The 17,204-nt window shown below is 43.5% G+C and overlaps 1 long non-coding RNA gene across 1 annotated transcript; it reads right to left on the reverse strand.

Moving 5' to 3' along the window:
• Positions 1-3,206: 3,206 nt before the first annotated feature.
• On the reverse strand, positions 3,207-4,459 carry LOC114606202 (uncharacterized). The gene is made up of 2 exons (XR_003708795.2): positions 4,338-4,459; positions 3,207-3,597 (listed from the first exon to the last, which is right to left on the reverse strand). It is a non-coding gene; the product is annotated as an uncharacterized LOC114606202 (long non-coding RNA).
• Positions 4,460-17,204: the final 12,745 nt, after the last annotated feature.

Consider the following 17,204-nt stretch of genomic DNA (forward strand, 5'->3'; position numbering starts at 1 on the left):
TTTATGCCCCAAAACATGCTGTAATATAGAAGCCCTCCCTGTATTCACACAACATCCACCTTGAATATTTTGCTAGTTCAGCCTCATAGACCATAATGGCTCTACCCCAGCCTCATGCCTGGAGGTGTCGCTACTGCTCTGCCAAATTCTGCAAAGCCCTTTAAAATTATACACAGCTCCATGCCAATCCCTTTCATTTTAACCAGCAGCAAGAGAGAATCCCAACCCAGACAAACAAACAACTAAACACAATCTCGGGTCACCATGGGGTTGTTCTAACATCACTTGTCCTGCTGCACATGGTGGTCCACAATGCTGTTGCACAAGAGGGAGGGGCCTCACCTGATTCTGCTGCCCCAAGGATTGGACTGAAAGAGGGATGGGAAACCTTGGCCCTTCAGCTATTGTTGGACTCCAGCAGGACCAGTGGTCAAGGCTGATAGTTGTCCAGCAGTATCTGCAGTGCTACAGGTTCCCCATCCCTGCTCTGGAATGAGTCTGCACTTGACTCAATTAACATGAAGTACAAAGATAGTATCTCTTGATATGGCTACTGTTCTGCTGTCCTACCAGAACCCTGCATATAATGGCTATTTGTTTAGTCATTTGTCTGTTTATTAATTATTGGCCATTGATTATACCTGACTTCTGAGTGTCAGCATATCATCGACAAAAGGCAATTTTTAAAGAAAGACAAATATCCTGAATAATACTGAGTTATACTACTTAAGTTGGGACGTGGGTAGCGCTGTGGGTTAAACCACAGAGCCTAGGGCTTGCTGATCAGAAGGTTGGTGGTTCGAATCCCCACGATGGGCTGAGTTCCCGTTGCTCAGTCCCTGCTCCTGCCAACCTAGCAGTTCGAAAGCATGAAGTACAAGTAGATAAATAGGTACCGCTCCAGTAGGAAGGTAAACGGCATTCTGTGTGCTGCTCTGGTTCGCCAGAAGCGGCTTAGTCATGCTGGCCACATGACCTGGAAGCTGTACGCCGGCTCCCTCGACCAGTAAAGTGAGATGAGCGCCGCAACCCCAGAGTCGTCCGCGACTGGACCTAATGGTCAGGGGTCCCTTTACCTTTTTATACTACTTAAATTTCACTAACTCCATTGAGAGTATAGCTACATAGGTAAAGGTAAACCGTTAAGTCCAGTCATGGACGCCTCTGGGGTTGCGGCGCTCATCTTGCTTTATTGGCCGAGGGAGCCGACGTTTGTCCGCAGACAGCTTCTGGGTCATCTGGCCAGCATGACTAAGCTGCTTCTGGTGAACCAGAGCAGCACATGGAAACACCGTTCACCTTCCCACCAGAGCGGTATCTATTTATCTACTTGCACTTTGATGTGCTAGGTGGGCAGGAGCAGGGACTGAGCAACGGGAGCTCACCCCGTTGTGGGGATTCGAACCACCAACCTTCTGATCTGCAAGCCATAACTACGCAAAATCACACTGACATTTTTCTCCTTGAAAACGTTCTATTTTTACAGTGCCTGCCCTCAGAATTTGACTATAGGTGGCTAAAATTCTTGAGTGTGGATGGTATAGCTTCATATTCACATCAACAATGGAGGGTGAAATATAAATAGTTTTCTAAATAGACATTTGTTTGCCCAGTGAGATCAACTGCTTGAAATGAAATGGAAGATGTTTTCCTTGCCTATCACCCAATCAACACCATGTTTACTGATGAGGTCAATGGGATAGTTACAACCCACACATTACAGCCTGACACACTATTGATCTATTATGGGTTATCTATCACTCAAACCAAACATGTCAACTCACCTTGAAACAGCTCTGAAAAGAAACTGCCAGTTGTTGGGACAATCCAGGATCTCGTACACCATGAAATCTCAAGGCATGTGTATTTCTCTGGTTTGATGCTGTTGGTTTTTTTGTCTGTATCCTTACCATTTCTAAATAATTGCAAAAGTTGTGTATCAAGGTCATGCTGCCCTTCTAAAGCTGTAGTCTGTGACTTCAGAAGAAAATTCAGCCAATGCGAATTTTTGTACTGTATTCCAGAATAGTAGCAGTAATGCTAGTGTGAGCCCTGTGGTACCTTAAAGGCTGACAAATTGTGGCAAAGGCTTTCAAGGGTCAGAGGGCCCACTGTGTTAGGAGCAAGAAGATCTAGACAAACATCTGGTTCAGGGATCTGCTTTAATGGGCTCTAGCCCAACAAAGCTGATACCACAATACATTTAAAGTGCCACAGAATCCTTTGTTGTTTCTGTCTTGAATATTTTGTTTTTATGCCTTTAGATACATCTTTCCACTCACCTCGATATAGAATAGGTGCTTTCTAATGTCTAAACTCTCTCTCTCTCTCTCTCTCTCTCTCTCTCTCTCTCTCTCTCACTGTGTGTGTGTGTGTGTGTGTGTGTGAGAGAGAGAGAGAGAGAGAGAGAGAGAGAGACATGCATTTAGAAGCGGATTTGAAAAGTACTGCTTTTGCCTAAACAAAGCTTTAAAAAAAGCTCATCCCATGGAAACATGTTAAAAATAAACGAGTAGATATATGCATGCTCGACTCATGAGAAACTAAAAACAACAACACACAGTTCAAGTTTCTTTTTAAAGTAACGTGGTTCCCCCGTGGGTCCTGCTAAATATTCAGCCAACCCTATGCAACAAGATGCTGGGTTACATCTTCTTCCCTGGAATTATTTACATAAGCATAATTGCAGTGATAAATCCGCTTTGTCTGCCATAGTGTGAGATAGGCAACCTGAACTTTCTCAGACAGGCCTGAAGTCTCTAACACCCCTGGCCCCTCTCTTGTTCTCCTCATTCATCAAAGGACCCCATGATCTCGCCTCAGCATTTGGGTGACAAACCCGGAGATTGCCAATTGTCTTGGAAATGTAAAATAAACACTTTTTTTCTACATATGTTAATGCCATTGTTTATTGACTACTTACTCAGCTTGGATGTAATTGGGGTCATTAGGGAAACATAAGCAGCTCAAAGCCTGTCAATACCTGACCTTTAAAATATTCAGCACATTCAGTGTTACATGATGTTTAACAAGCTCTCTTTTTCATGTGAATGCTGTCGTTGTTGCCATGCAAAAGGCAGAAAAGCATGCTGATTCTTCTAAAAGATAATGTCCCTAAAACTTTAGCGTCAAAAATAACTTGAAAAGGTATGTGTGCATTTTAGTATAAGCTAAAACACCTCTAAGAAGAAAACAGGCAAGATAAGTTTAGCTTCAATATTTTTATATACTGCGGCCATCTAGCAAATGGGACACAGGCGCAAGCCAGATTTTGGGCCCCCCGGTAACTCCTTGGGAGAGAGGCAGAAAGAATCACTTATAAAGATATCACAAATGCACTGAAGTTATCAGGATGTGACATCAGCAAAAGTATGCATCCCAGCAGAGAGACAAAATTGCAGATGTTTAACAAGTGATTGTGGTAACTCAACCACAAAGATAGACTCAGGGAAGAAACCTCTGCATTTTGTTTACTTTGAGGAGTGGCTGTCTTCATATGCGCTGATCCAGAGATCCATGTGCATTTAGATGTGGCTGTATCTGTGGGAATCCACATGCATTTCATGTGAGATGGGCTCTTCCTGGAATCTCCCATGCCTGGAACTGACACATGGATTTCAGTAGTACAGAAACACAGCAAATTCTAGTCCCCAGTGGTCACTGCCCATTTAAACTGCAGTCTGGATGACTGGCTTTAGTGTGTATACCAGCTTGAGTGCTGAGTTGAGCATTGTGAATGTTAGGTCCTATTCATTCAAAAAGAGACACATGTTGCAAGCCCGGCGAGGAAATAGAATATTTTGAAAGCTGATTGGTCAGTGAAAGTAGTAAGGAGGAATGTTAAAAGACAGAACCTTCGTGCCCAGACACCATTGCTTTATGCACATGACTAGGGCTACTGATCTCTCTAAAACATCTGCAGAAAAAATGGCCGATTTGTGTTACTCCAACAGAAGCATCAAAAAGTATTCCATTGGATGGCAGTGGGCAAATGTTACAGCAATGTCTTAAGTGGCAGTTCGGCTCCTCCTGAAATTCTGCTGACCACGATTTGTAAACCTAGGAAGGTTTACAAGTGATACAAATGAAAGCAGGGCATCCAGCCCCATAAGGATAGTTCCATTATTTCTTTGCTTGCACAAGTCAAATCAAGTGATCTATATCCCTAACTTCAGGTAATGGAAGGGGATTAACTTTGCTGTAGATAGATAATCACCCTGCCATATATCTGAAGATCCAAATTCTGGCACTAGAAAGGGGAGCTCACAAGTCCTGTGCAATGACAACTTTGCAATGACAATTGTGTGAGGGAGAAGAGTGAGGGTGTATGTACTCACCCTGCCGTCACACCCCATGCTGGCCGCATCCCAAGGCGTTTCCGTGGGTCTTCAGCAGGGTAGTTTGCTGAAAGACTTTGGATGTGCCTCTGAGCTGGAACATTGCATACTCATGTCTGGCAGCTTGCCCTGCTGCAAACCTGCTGTCAATCCTTGCATGCCCCACCCCTAAAAGAATGATCCTTGTAAACAATGAGGATCACTTCCTGGTTTAGAGACAAGGGACTTCAGCTAGATTGGTAAAGAAAAAGTGTTTTATATGTGTTGTATATGCATTATAACACTGTGACACCAGATGGTGCTGTTGGGTTCCGTTTTTGCCAATGCGATTTCTCATATAAAGTTTTCAACGTGTTTTCCTGAAACACTTCTTTGATGTGTCTAGAATAGATCCAGCCATGAAGAGGTAGGAATGGGAGTCCACCTCAAGCAAGGTAAACAGGGAGTCCCACTCCTCTGATCACAGTGTCTAGCAATCCCTCACTCCCCAGTGGGTGTCAGACCCTTTTTATCAGCAAAACATGACATGGGGTCTGATTGGTCATTGAATAGCAATTGTCACTCAAACCAGTATCTGGGATAGATCCATGGGCGTAGCCAGGATTTTTGTTAGGGGGGGGCGTGTTTTTTTTAAGGGTGCAGGCTTTTGTTAGGAGGGGAAGAACCTCAGGTTTGTATTTATTTGTATTGATTTTTCTTGATTTAGGGGGAGACAGCTGCCCCTACCCCCCCTGGCTATGCCCATGGATAGAGCCCTTAAAGGTGAGCTGTTGAACACAAGCTGTCGTCCCCTTCGTACCATCGGGAGCCCATCATCCAACAAGGACCATCGGGAAACCAGTAACTATATTTGTTGCTTTATTGATTGATTGATTGATTGATTGCTATGTTGAAAGTAAATAGCTTAGGATCCGTTGGGCTTGAGCCACAGAGTTCCACTGGTTTCTGTGTTCTGTTTTGTTCATTTGTCTTCTTCTTCGAATCCTTCTTTTAATCTTAATAGCATATACTTTTGGAAAAATTGGGGTTTGGAATGTGTGCTTGGCAAGTTCAATAATTATTTTAAATCCCCCCCCCCCCCTAGATCTCTTGGGTTCATATTGTAGGTACAGTATATAGGATAAGGACTGCTAACCTAAATATGCACTTAAATTACACCCTCCTACCAAAAATATTGTGGCTGTCTGGAAGGTCTGTTGTGTAATAAAGGTAAAGGTACCCCTGCCCATACGGGCCAGTCTTGACAGACTCTAGGGTTGTGCGCCCATCTCACTCTATAGGCCGGGAGCCAGCGCTGTCCGGAGACACTTCCGGGTCACGTGGCCAGCGTGACAAGCTGCATCTAGCGAGCCAGCACAGCACACGGAAACGCCGTTTACCTTCCCGCCAGTAAGCGGTTCTTATTTATCTACTTGCACCCGGGGGTGCTTTCAAACTGCTAGGTGGGCAGGCGCTGGAACCGAGCAACGGGAGCGCACCCCGCCGCAGGGTTTCGAACCGCCGACCTGATGATCGGCAAGTCCTAGGCGCTGAGGTTTTACCCACAGCACCACCCGCGTCCCATGTTGTGTAATACCCACCCACCCACCCATGTTGTGTAATACCCACCCACAATTCATTTTATCATTCCCACTAAACTGGGTTTAGTGGCTTGAGAGCCGAGAAGCCTCTGTGCTTCTGCTGCAGGAATATTTCCTGTAATAATATTGTCTGGCGTTACAGTGATGGCTGGGCAATCCTTCTCCCTCACATAAAAAACATAGGTCAGGAGGAGGAGGTGCTAACCCCCACACTACTCAGATATAAGTTGGGATTGCATTTCTTCACTGAACTACTTATTCTATTATAAATTGTTTTACTCTTTCTTTGGGTGGGGGTGGGAGACTAAGCCAGATAGACAATCAAATGCCTTACCAGAAACTTGTAAGATACGCTCAAATAGTCAAATTCTCAGTCGTGTCATTTATGTTAGAAACATGTGTTTTTCAGGGAGGGAAATTGTATTCCTGCCCCATGCAGAAAACAATTGTTTTGAGCTGCTGGATAAGAGTCGGTGGCTGAAATAGGTCAGTTAACTAGTGCCCTCTTCTGCTTGACACTGGTCTCTACTGCCCTCTCCTCACCCCCTGCTTTCCTTCCAGCCGTTTCTGTTTTTTCTCTGCTGGATCCAGCAGGCCCTCGGACCCCTCAGGTCCCTTTTGTCAAACAAGCAGCTATCTACTATATTACAAGGCCTGAAGGTGAATGCATGGAGAGAGAGAGGCAGGCAGAGGAAGAGAAGGGAAGGACCGTCCTTGGGAAAAAGAAAGGGGGGGGGGGGAGAGAGAAAATATCAATCACGCAAGTCCAGCTATCTCAATTAACCCTTCCTTGAGCCGGGACCTCCTGGAGAAACTTTAAAAAAAAAGTTTGAAGGAATACAAGATGCTATCTGCCACAAGGATTACCAGTCTACATGTGGATCAAAGACAATTCCACATTTTACCCTAGTGATTAGCCATAATTAAATAAAGTAAGTCTGTTTAAACTTCATTAGCAGCAAGACGTTTGCTACAGCAGAGTGGGCACAAATCATCCATTCTTAATTAAAAGATAATCCACAGGATGACCATAATCTTCTTCTAAAAATATACCATTTCCCCCAGAAAGATTTCATCAAATAAGGATAAATAACAGTTTCTGCGTGCCGAAGCTGGGAAGGGAAGGGAAGGGAAGCTTCTCTCGTTTGCCTGAGTGAGTAGCGAATGTGCCTGATAACATCACTTTGGCATGCTATTATCTAAAATGGTAGAATACCTCACTCCAGCAAAGTCTGACATAAATCTCTGAAAACAAAGACATTGCATATGTATGAGCTGAAACAGATATGTCAGGGTTGGTGCATTAATATTCCTGTCACTGGGGGGTTCTGAACTTTTAAGGAGACAATATCAATGCATTCAGGCTGTGGCTGGTGAAGGAGGGCAGCATTCAGGAGGACATATACTAATTAGGCACATGCAAACAGGATAATAATACTGGAAAAAAGTTTTGCTTCCAGCCTGCCTCGGATTTCCAGATGAGCTCTGCCTGCCTCTTTGTGAACGCTCCAACCAGGAATGAGTCATTCATGGAGCTGTGGCAATTCTTTCCTTCTACTTTGAGGGGCCAAAGAAGCAGAACCATGCTTCTGGCCTACTGATGCCTTCCCCATTACGAGGGTCTGCTCTGGATTTCTGAGAGATCTCAGAATCTTGCCTCCTTTTCTCCCTTTCCCCAGTGTTTCATATAAAAGATCTCTCTCTCTCTCTCTCTCTCTCTCTCTCTCTCTCTCTCTCTCTCTCTCTCTCTCTCGTTATTACCCTTCTTCTGGAAACAAACTATGTATGCAACCTCCTTAGTACTAAGGCTCTGTTCAAAAGGACATGTGAGGTTTCAAACACCCCCATGCGCAATGCCCCTCCATTTCCTCTCCTGACCTTTCATGTGTTGAGCACAACAGCTGCAGGGAGATTTTAGCTGTGACTGCGGTTAGACTCTCCCTGCAAGCTCTCATGCTCAGTGCATTAATGGTGGTAGAGGAGGAGCTGGATCTGACATTTTATTTATTAATTATTACTTTTACATCCTACTTTCTCTCCAAGGAGCTCAGAGACCCCCGGTTTTATTCTTATAAGAGCATCGTGATAAAGGTTAGGCTACGGGGCAGTGACCTTGTGGTCATCCCATGAGCTTCATGGATATGAATCCTGGCTTCCCAGATCCTGACCCAACATTCCAAGCATGGGAATCCCCACAAGGACATTTGGGGTAGGGATGGACCACACATCCCCAGGCCCATAGGCAGTGTGAGCACTCCCATTTCTTTGGAATGCGTGAAGAGAGCTTAGCTGTAGTGCTTGTCAGTCATAAATAGGAGCAGGGCTTTTTTTCAGGGGGAACTCACTGGAACTCAGTTTTGGCACCTCTCCGGTGAGTTCTCAGGTGACTTCTCACAACTCTCAGGTGGGTGCCATTGCCATTCTAAGAGAAAGAGGAAGGCATTCATGATGAGTTCTGGCACCTGTTTTTTTTAGAAAAATCGCACTGCACAGGAGGTTTGAAATAACCGATTCTGAGTGTGTGTGTGTGTGTGTGTGTGTGTGTGTGTGTGTGTATACATATACAGTCCCTATAAGGTAAAGGTAAAGAACGTGGTGGCGCTGTTGTCTAAGCTGCACCCCTTAGTCACCTTTGACTGGACTTAACCATCCAGGGGTCCTTTACCTTTTACCTTACAGTCCCTATAGGAACACTGTGACTTCTGGGAAGGCCCTGAGTGGATGTGTTTTTATTCCTTGAAGACAGGAACAGATTTTCCATTTTCTACTTTTTGAGGGGAAATCCCACAAACTGTCCTAAAAACCCCAACCTTCTAGCTCCTCTCTTTTTGGTTTTACTATGCCACTGTGAAGACTAGATTTTAAAAAAAGAAAAAGAAAATGAACACCAAGATCACCAGCAGATGAGCTATTGAATTTTGTCCCATTATGGCCATGCAGGTCATTCAATCTATTGTCTATAGATTACAAAAGGAAAGTGAAAAGAGTAAGTAATCAGCCATAGTCATCTAGGCTTCCTTGAATTTTGCTGTAATAATAATCCATAAGATTTCAATCTAAAGATTAGGCAGGGGAAAAAATATTGCTCAGTTTTGTAGTCACTTGGAACATATGTTTCCAATTACTCTGTAACAGTCCTCATTAAAAGTAACAACAGGGTCTAATTGAGCAGAGTTCTTTTTTCCTTTTTGCCTTGTTGCTTTAGGGATGGAAATGGTCGTGTTGGTACATGCAGTGCTCAGTTTCTAAAATGATAAATGCTCGTGCACAGTCCCATGCTGCAAGTCATACTCATCAACTGGGGTTTCCCTTATTCTTGCTAGCATCTGCTTTTCATGCAGAAGGTCCCAGTAAGGCTGGAAAGATCCCTGTTTGAAACCCTGGAGAGCCACTGCTAGTCAGTACTGACTCTGAACCCATGTGGCTGTTGGTGTTCTCCATGCTAAGAGCTTATTAGCACATCACTTCCAGTGCTGTTCCTACAGTGATGAAAGAACACATACATATTGATTGGTCCTTGTGCAAATCAACTTTGTGCCACTGTGCAACTGAGCCACAAATTCCACGCAACTGTCCCAGTCACTGGTGCAAGAGCCCTTGTGGACCACACTAAGGATCCATCTAACAGGCATTGTGAATGACATTCCATGTTCCATGCTGAGTGAACCTATTGAAGTGAAAATTCACGACCAACTTAGGTTCATGAATTTCCGAGTAGGACTTAGCTGAATACAGCCCTCTGTCCTCACAGGTGAAGTCCATAGATATACTACAGTTAATACTATATAGCCACAACCACCCCCCATGTAAACAGTGCACTACATCTGCACTACATCTGGACTAGTCCTGATCCTTGTTTTGTGACCTATGTGACCTGTGTGATCTACACAGCAGTTCATTCTGATTGCTGGATACCAATACATAGCTGAGCTAATGGGAACAGTCAGCAGCCTTGGGTCATCGCTGAACCAGTCACAGTCCCATACTTCTCTATGATACAGGAGCCATGGTGGCACTGACATTCGCCACTCTTTCCCGATCTATGTCTGTAGTGGGTTTGTATGGCATTGTTTTGTGCTGATCTGACTGTGCTGTCATATGGCTTGGTTGCAAATTGCAAGGTCTTGACCATAGCCTGGTGTTATTTCCAGAGCAATCATTGTCTTGAGATCCTCATATTTTGTCTTATTCTGCCTCATTCCTCATTTGGGAGGTAGCAGCGGACAATGCATCCCATTATGATCAGGCCACAATTGCTCCTATTAGCATCCAATCAGAACTGGGATTCTGAGTATAGTTAACCATGGAGGAACTTTTAAGCATATCATTCTTAGTGGATAGCAGAAGATGAATTCTCTAAGAATATCATTCTCCCAGCAGCTTTTCCTAATTTTCCACTTTATAATGTTCCAGTTTATATATAGAGTAACCATTTTCCATAAAAGCACAGCGGTTCTACACCATGCTGACCTTGAAGGGGGCTGCTTAAAAGATTGCTTATTACAGAAGCTTTGGTTTTGCGCTTTCCCCTCTCCTCTGAAGCCATTTATCATTTTTTTGCACATTTCTGCATCCCTGATTGACCTAGCCTGAGCCCCAACATCTGACACTCAGTAACCTTTTGGGCACAAACACAGATGGAAACTGAACTCCCCACACTTCTCAAATAGGCATGAAGCTAACCAGATAAAGACATTTCAACCATACGTGATAACACGTCAGCTCTTTTAGGCTATTACAGGAGGAGAGGGCTCACCTCCAAATATTTTTAGACGTTGCTAATAAAAAAAATTCCTGTGGACGTGCTTAGTTTGGTGCTTTCGAAATATCTAAAAAAAGAGAAAGAAGTCAAGAGAATATTTTAACTCCCTGGTTGCACTTTTTCTAACTGCCGTTTGCTGCATGGGTTGAGGTTGTTTCTGAATGTCAAAAGCACCACAAAAATATACAAAAGAATTGCAGACTCTATGACAAGCTGGAAACACAGGATAAGCTCTGCTTCGCAAAGGGGGGGGGGACCCAGTTTTTGTTAGGTGATCTGGCAGTCATGTTGTGACTGGAGAAGTCTTAAACAAAGACATCTTCTGGGAGACAACTATATCAGTATTTTTGTTTTAATGGCTGCACGTTTCTGATTCTCTCTCAGTACAGCTCTTCTCTAGGCACTAGCTTCATGCAGAGAGGCTTGCAACAATTCACGATGAAGGGATATGGGCAAGGATTACGGCGGGGTTCCATCAGACATCCGTCTCATGGCCTTTAGCTCACCTGACTACTCCCTCACACATTTCTCCATCAGCAGAGATGAGGAAACTCTCGCCGTCCAAATGTTGTTGGTCAACAACTGCCATAACTTCAGTCTATTGACCATGTTGGCTGGGGCTAATGGGTTATGGAGTTCAGCAACATGTGCAGAGCCACAGACTCTCCATCTGTCTGAAGTCACCTCTTATAGAGATGGTTTCTTGGGGCAACGACTCTGGCTTGAAAAGGTTTGCTCTGACAGTAGCACTGTGCAGAGGTGGGACTTGCTTTCTGTTTTCCTTCATACCTTCCTTCTCCTGGTATGCCTATCACGTGAGCTGTGGCAGGTGTAGAACGCAGCAGGCAGCTTCTGAGTTTCCTGCTCATCTGTAGCTCCCTGTCCAGGCCTACCTGAGTCCAGTTCTGAGAAACAAGGGCCATCATCATTATGCATCTTGTCAGAAACAGCACGAGACTATTCCTGAACACAGTGGAAAATAAACAATCTGAAAACAACAACAAAATGATGGTTAAGCCACTGGGCTTGGATAGAATTGATTTCCAGTGAAATCCTATACATCACTACTGAGAAATAAGTCTTTTCGAGGTCAATGGGACTTGCTCCCAGTTTAACCTTAATTCTGCAGAAGCCAATGGCAAGAATCTGGCTTTAATGTGTCTAAACTTGGTTATAGTGAAAATGTGTGGGTTGATTCTGTATCTTCAGAGGAGTCCGAAATTTCAGTGCAACTGCTCTCCTTCTAGCATAAAATCTGTGCATAGCTTATCAATGTATTCATTATGCATTACATAGGCAAAACATTCATGGTATGGAACCCCTGATATTCAGCACACAAAGAAAATGAAGTCACTGGGCTCTTTAAAATGTTTTCTTTCATGTCAATTCATTGCTGCAAATAATGAAGTACAGCCTTTCCTTCTTCTTACCCATGCATATCTGGGATAGTTGACATGAATTCAAAATGGCTTAAATACTTTGCCACCTACTGCAAAATGCTTTGTGAAGAGAAGAAAAAGGCGTTGACTTTTCACAGTTTAACCTCATTGATTTATTATTATTATTACACGGCAGGACACAGATAAAAAAATGTAGGTGGCATGATTTTAAAACTGCAAAACAAACACTGTAGTGATATGTAAAAAAAAACAACAACTACAACAAAAATCCAAGTTACATAGAAAACATCTGATTAGATAGAATAAAACCTAATCCTATATATAGCTTTTAGCAGAATATGAAGATTCTGCAAAACCTCTGATAACAAGAACTAATAGTTGCCTTGTAAAGTGAGTTACAGATAAGGAGCTATTCTCCATTAAATGGTTCACTCTGTATATTTGTACCTACATAAATTGAAGTTTGTGTGTGTCTATGTGGATCCTCTGTCCCTCCCAAACATTTTCTTAACACTTTAACAAGGCAGCGATGTATTATATCAGTGCTGGGGAACCTGTGGCCCTCCAGATGCTGTTGAAGTCCAGGTCCCATCATCCCTGATCACTCTCCATGCTGGCTGGGGCTGATGGGAGCTGTAGTTCAGAAACATCTGGATGACCACAGATCTCCCATCTCTCTATGATGCCATTCTTTTCTTCATGTGTTTGTTTCATATTTGTTTAGGGTTGGAGCAGAAGTCCCATCAATCCCTCATCCTGAGTCTGGAGATGATATGTTGTCTTTCAACACGTTTTCAAAGCCAGTCAAATCTCATTCATTTCCCCCTAAACTTGGTTTTCTCTCCTGTAAATTTACTGTGATTTGCTTACAGGTCTTGCAAAGCTATTTTGCAAATAATTGTTAACATAAAATATGTACAGTATATATCCTGTTACAGTTCATATTCAAAGTGCACTACAAAGTACTTCTAGTATGCTATAAAATCAAGACAGCAATGGTTATTCCTTTTCTGCAGAAGCCAGCAGGTCTCAGACTGCAGATCTCTTTGCACCAAGAGATGATTCTATGTAGCCATCACAAACTACAAATCCAGTTGGGATAATAGGTTAATACAGATTTGGCAAGCCTCAAATCTCAAGTGCATCAAACTTGCAAAGATTCTAAATCCCAGTATTCCCTGGACCTTTCACCACCAAGGCTTCCATTATCCCCTGCCTTGCAGTGGGGAGATGGCACCCATAAGGACGCCCGCTCAGAGGCCCATCTATTCCAGCATCCTGTTCTCACAGTCGTCAACATGATTCCTACGATATGCCCACAAGCAAGAGCTGAGTGCAGAAGCATTCTCTTATCCATGATTGTGGACCAGACTGAAGCTATGGAGCTTAGTAAGTCAAAGCAGCATTTTATTTGGCAACTATAGGCAATGGCTAACTATTTCAAATTAAATAATGGATCGGGGAGGGGGGAAATACTATGTTCTTTCCAATGATAATTTCTTAGTTCCGACCATACCTGATCTGTACTGTGGGAGGTAGCAGTGCAGGTGATCACCTGTTTAGCAATCAGCTTGTAGGGCTGGTGTAGCCCAGTTCTGGATAAAGGGTATTTGTCCCACAACAACACCTTCTCCTCAGTCAGCTACCAGCCTGGCTCCCAAATGCTTGGTAGCAAAGCCTATCTGTGATGTTTGACTCTCTCCACCTGTTTGTATTCATTTCCCACCTTAATTCCCTCAATTCAATAAAGCTTAGATGGCTAGAAGTCTGAGCTTTGGATCAGCCAAAGCTACACGGCAGGTTAGAGCTTACAAACTGCAGGAGTTGTGAGTGTTGATGATACTCCAGGGCTGAGCACAGATGCTCTTCAGTTAAAAGCCCACTTAAACTCCCATTTACTTCAAAAGCAGTGAGATAAAGCCTTAAGGTAGACATGGGAGGCATAATGTATCAGTCACAAAAAAGTTAAGTACCTGTGTTGGCATATGTGACTCTGTCTGGTTACCACAGAATTTTATTTTATCATTAAACAATTCAACAAACATTGTTTAATTGCCATGTAGCAGAACAGAGAACATTACCATTTAGCAGAATAGAGAACATGCAGAAGGATTCAGTAGCATAGAAACTATTATATTTAAGGAGTGCTTCATGCAATTTTCATTCTTGAAAACAATTGAAGTAAAATGGGGTTTGAGGGGTTGCAGCCCCCTGAAATAACCCACACTACACCCCCCCAAATAGTTTGCAGTGATTTGTAGCTCTCCTTTCCTCTCACTGGCACACTTAAGTTATTGAAGACACTGTATATAATGATCAAAGACATTTTGAAGATAATAATGTGTATTACTTCACTTACTTCAAAACATACTGTGCCAGCTCTGGTGAGAACAGCCCTAGACCTCTGCCCCCAAGTCCTGCCCTGATAGCACCACTGACTGGGACTGTTTTGGTGTATATATCTCCCCCCCCCTTTTTCCTGGGGCTTCTTCTTCTCTAGTGATCCTTGAGCCAATCAGGGTGTCACACAGGGAGCCTGATGGTGTCATGGCACCTCACAGCCAATCAGTTCTGGCTGTTTTGTGATGTCACTGAAGGCAGGTGAATCAGGTGTGGGCAGAGGTTATGTCCTGTAGCTAAGTCAACTGGCTAAGTGAACACTTTCATGACACCTTTGAACCGCTCTGAAAGATCAGCCCAAGGGGTCACTCTTTGGGGAGCATGGAAATCCAGCTTTCCCTATAATTCAGTTCTAAATTTAGGTTCCTTTACTTTTGTTTCACTGCTAGGCACAATCCAGTGCGATAAATGGGCACAACCCAAGGTGAAGTTCTTCTACACAAGCCCAACAGATGACCTGTGCAAGAACAATAGTGTGATCTTGCACTGTTCACATTCATTCCAGATGTTTTGGACTGCAGGTGCCTTCACCCTAGCCAGCACAGCTATGTAGACTAGGACTGGTGGGCATTTTAGCTCAAAGCATCAGGAGGGCACCAGGTTGGGAAAGTCTGGCGGAGAGGACCTTCCTGCTAGATTGTGCCCACAGTCTCTTTGTTACAGTTGTCATGGAAGAACAATGATGTAGGCAGTGCACATACAATTAGATTATGTGCAATTTAAAGATAAATTATATCTTTCAAAATAGTAACCTCAACTACACCCAGCTGGTTTGCAATCAAGTGCTTTTGTCTTACCAGCTTCTAATAGATACCAGGAAAGAAGTTAGCAGAGGAGAGAAAATATAGTAGCATCCTGGACGTATTTATAAGGGCCAAGTGGGAAAGGAAGTGTAGAAGGTGCCAACTGCTCATCAAAACGGAAAGTGAGTGCAACTTTTCATTAGCAAAATGGGGAAATAATTTGATAAATGCGAAAAGTGATGGGAGGGTGAGTTATGAGCACAGAAGGTAAGTGTTATCATAGCACCATTAATAAGCAAAATGGTTTGCAATCTGTACCTTACTTGCTGACATAACAACACTTCCCCATTTTAAGGATAGAGGATGAGGCTTAGTCCTAGGATCTGCTGTGCCAAGGCAAAAAAGTTGGACAGAATTGGCTGCAAGGGTTTTTACATCACTATGCAGCATTATGCATTGGTGGTGTGCCCAACACACCACATCTTGCACCAGTTTAGGGTTGTATGATTGACTGAACTCTAGATGTGGGTAAAGAGAGTCTCTGGAAGGGACAGGAGAAGGGGACAGCAACCCTACCTGGAAACATGCCAAGTCACATGGATCAATATTCCTTCTGGCACTGACTAGTACACTACTACAAGTATATAAAATGGAGGAATGAACTCAAAACTATGAATCCTGAGTGTCAAGCACTTCACCCAGAATGGATCACAGGGTGGCAAAAAAAGAGAAGTAGTGTAGAATGCTGCAAAGAGCAGCTGGAAAATTCCTGGCTCAATTGCTACCTCAATCATGAGTTTTCTTCAATAAGCTTCAATAGGCCACCTTGGACCAAACTAGTCTGAAGGCTCATGTGGCCTTGCTGAAGCTAAAGAGGTCTGGGTTTGTCAATGCTGGGATGCGTGACCTCCTCAGAACCACGTGAATGGCACTTGGGTTCCAGGATGGAAGGAAGGTAGGGTGAAAATGCAAATAAATAAAATATAGGACTTTTGAGGGGTGTGTGCACTCCTTTTTAAAAACGAGCTGCATGTTGTGCTGTGCTGTATTGTGCTGTGTGTGTGGCTGTGTTAAGACTGGTGTATGGGGAAAGGCTGTTTGTGTTTTTTAAACTTTCTCTCTGCCATAGTCCTCACAAGAAATCAACTCTCGCTGTTCACCAGGAAGCTTCCATTGGCATCAGTCGCAACTTCTGAGATAAATAGCAGTTTTGGGAAGGGGGACTTTTGTGGGTGTCAGGACTGTGGTGGGACCGTTTGCAGCTGTTGTTAAAATGAACAATCCAGGTGTGTTAAATGTAATCACTATTGTCTAGTTTGGCCCTATCTTTGAATGTTTACACTGCATCTACACCACCCCCACATGCAGATTATGATGTTGGTCTACATTAGAGGGTTCTTGGAAAGATTACTGAGATGATGTGTGTGGACTTTTTGAACATGCTGTATAAATATTAGGCCAATATCATTGGTGCAATTAGGTGATTTTAGACTCTGAGCCTACTTTTCTTTTATGGCGGGGGCTTCTGTAGATATCAGTGTGTTCTACCTCACGTCTAAATGGGTTAAAGCCAGTTTGGGAGCCTTACGCTTCACTCTGCTGACATCTGGACTTCTATCCCCAAGTCCTACCCTGATGGCACCACTAGTCAGACTAGGAAGTTAACTAGTTTGCACTGGTAGAAGCAACAATACACTAGAATACTTTTAGTTTTGGGATGCCTGAGCGTTAAGCTCAATTCTTCCCAACAACTTACTAGCAGGGATTTCAGCCCAGGTCTCACAGCAACATGAACTACTTTTCTTCAGCATGTTGTCCTTCTGGGGGAAAAAAAATCGTATTCCCTCACTATTAAGCCCCAGAAAGGGAGAAAGTGGTTGATATATTCTGAGAGGGAGTTTCAGCAAGAAATGAAATAGGAACGAGAGCCCTGACTACTTTGATCTGTGCCTTTCTGAGCACTGACTCTATTACATGCGGGG

This window comes from Podarcis muralis, chromosome 11, assembly GCF_964188315.1.
Source record: "Podarcis muralis chromosome 11, rPodMur119.hap1.1, whole genome shotgun sequence".
Classification (NCBI taxonomy): domain Eukaryota; kingdom Metazoa; phylum Chordata; class Lepidosauria; order Squamata; family Lacertidae; genus Podarcis; species Podarcis muralis.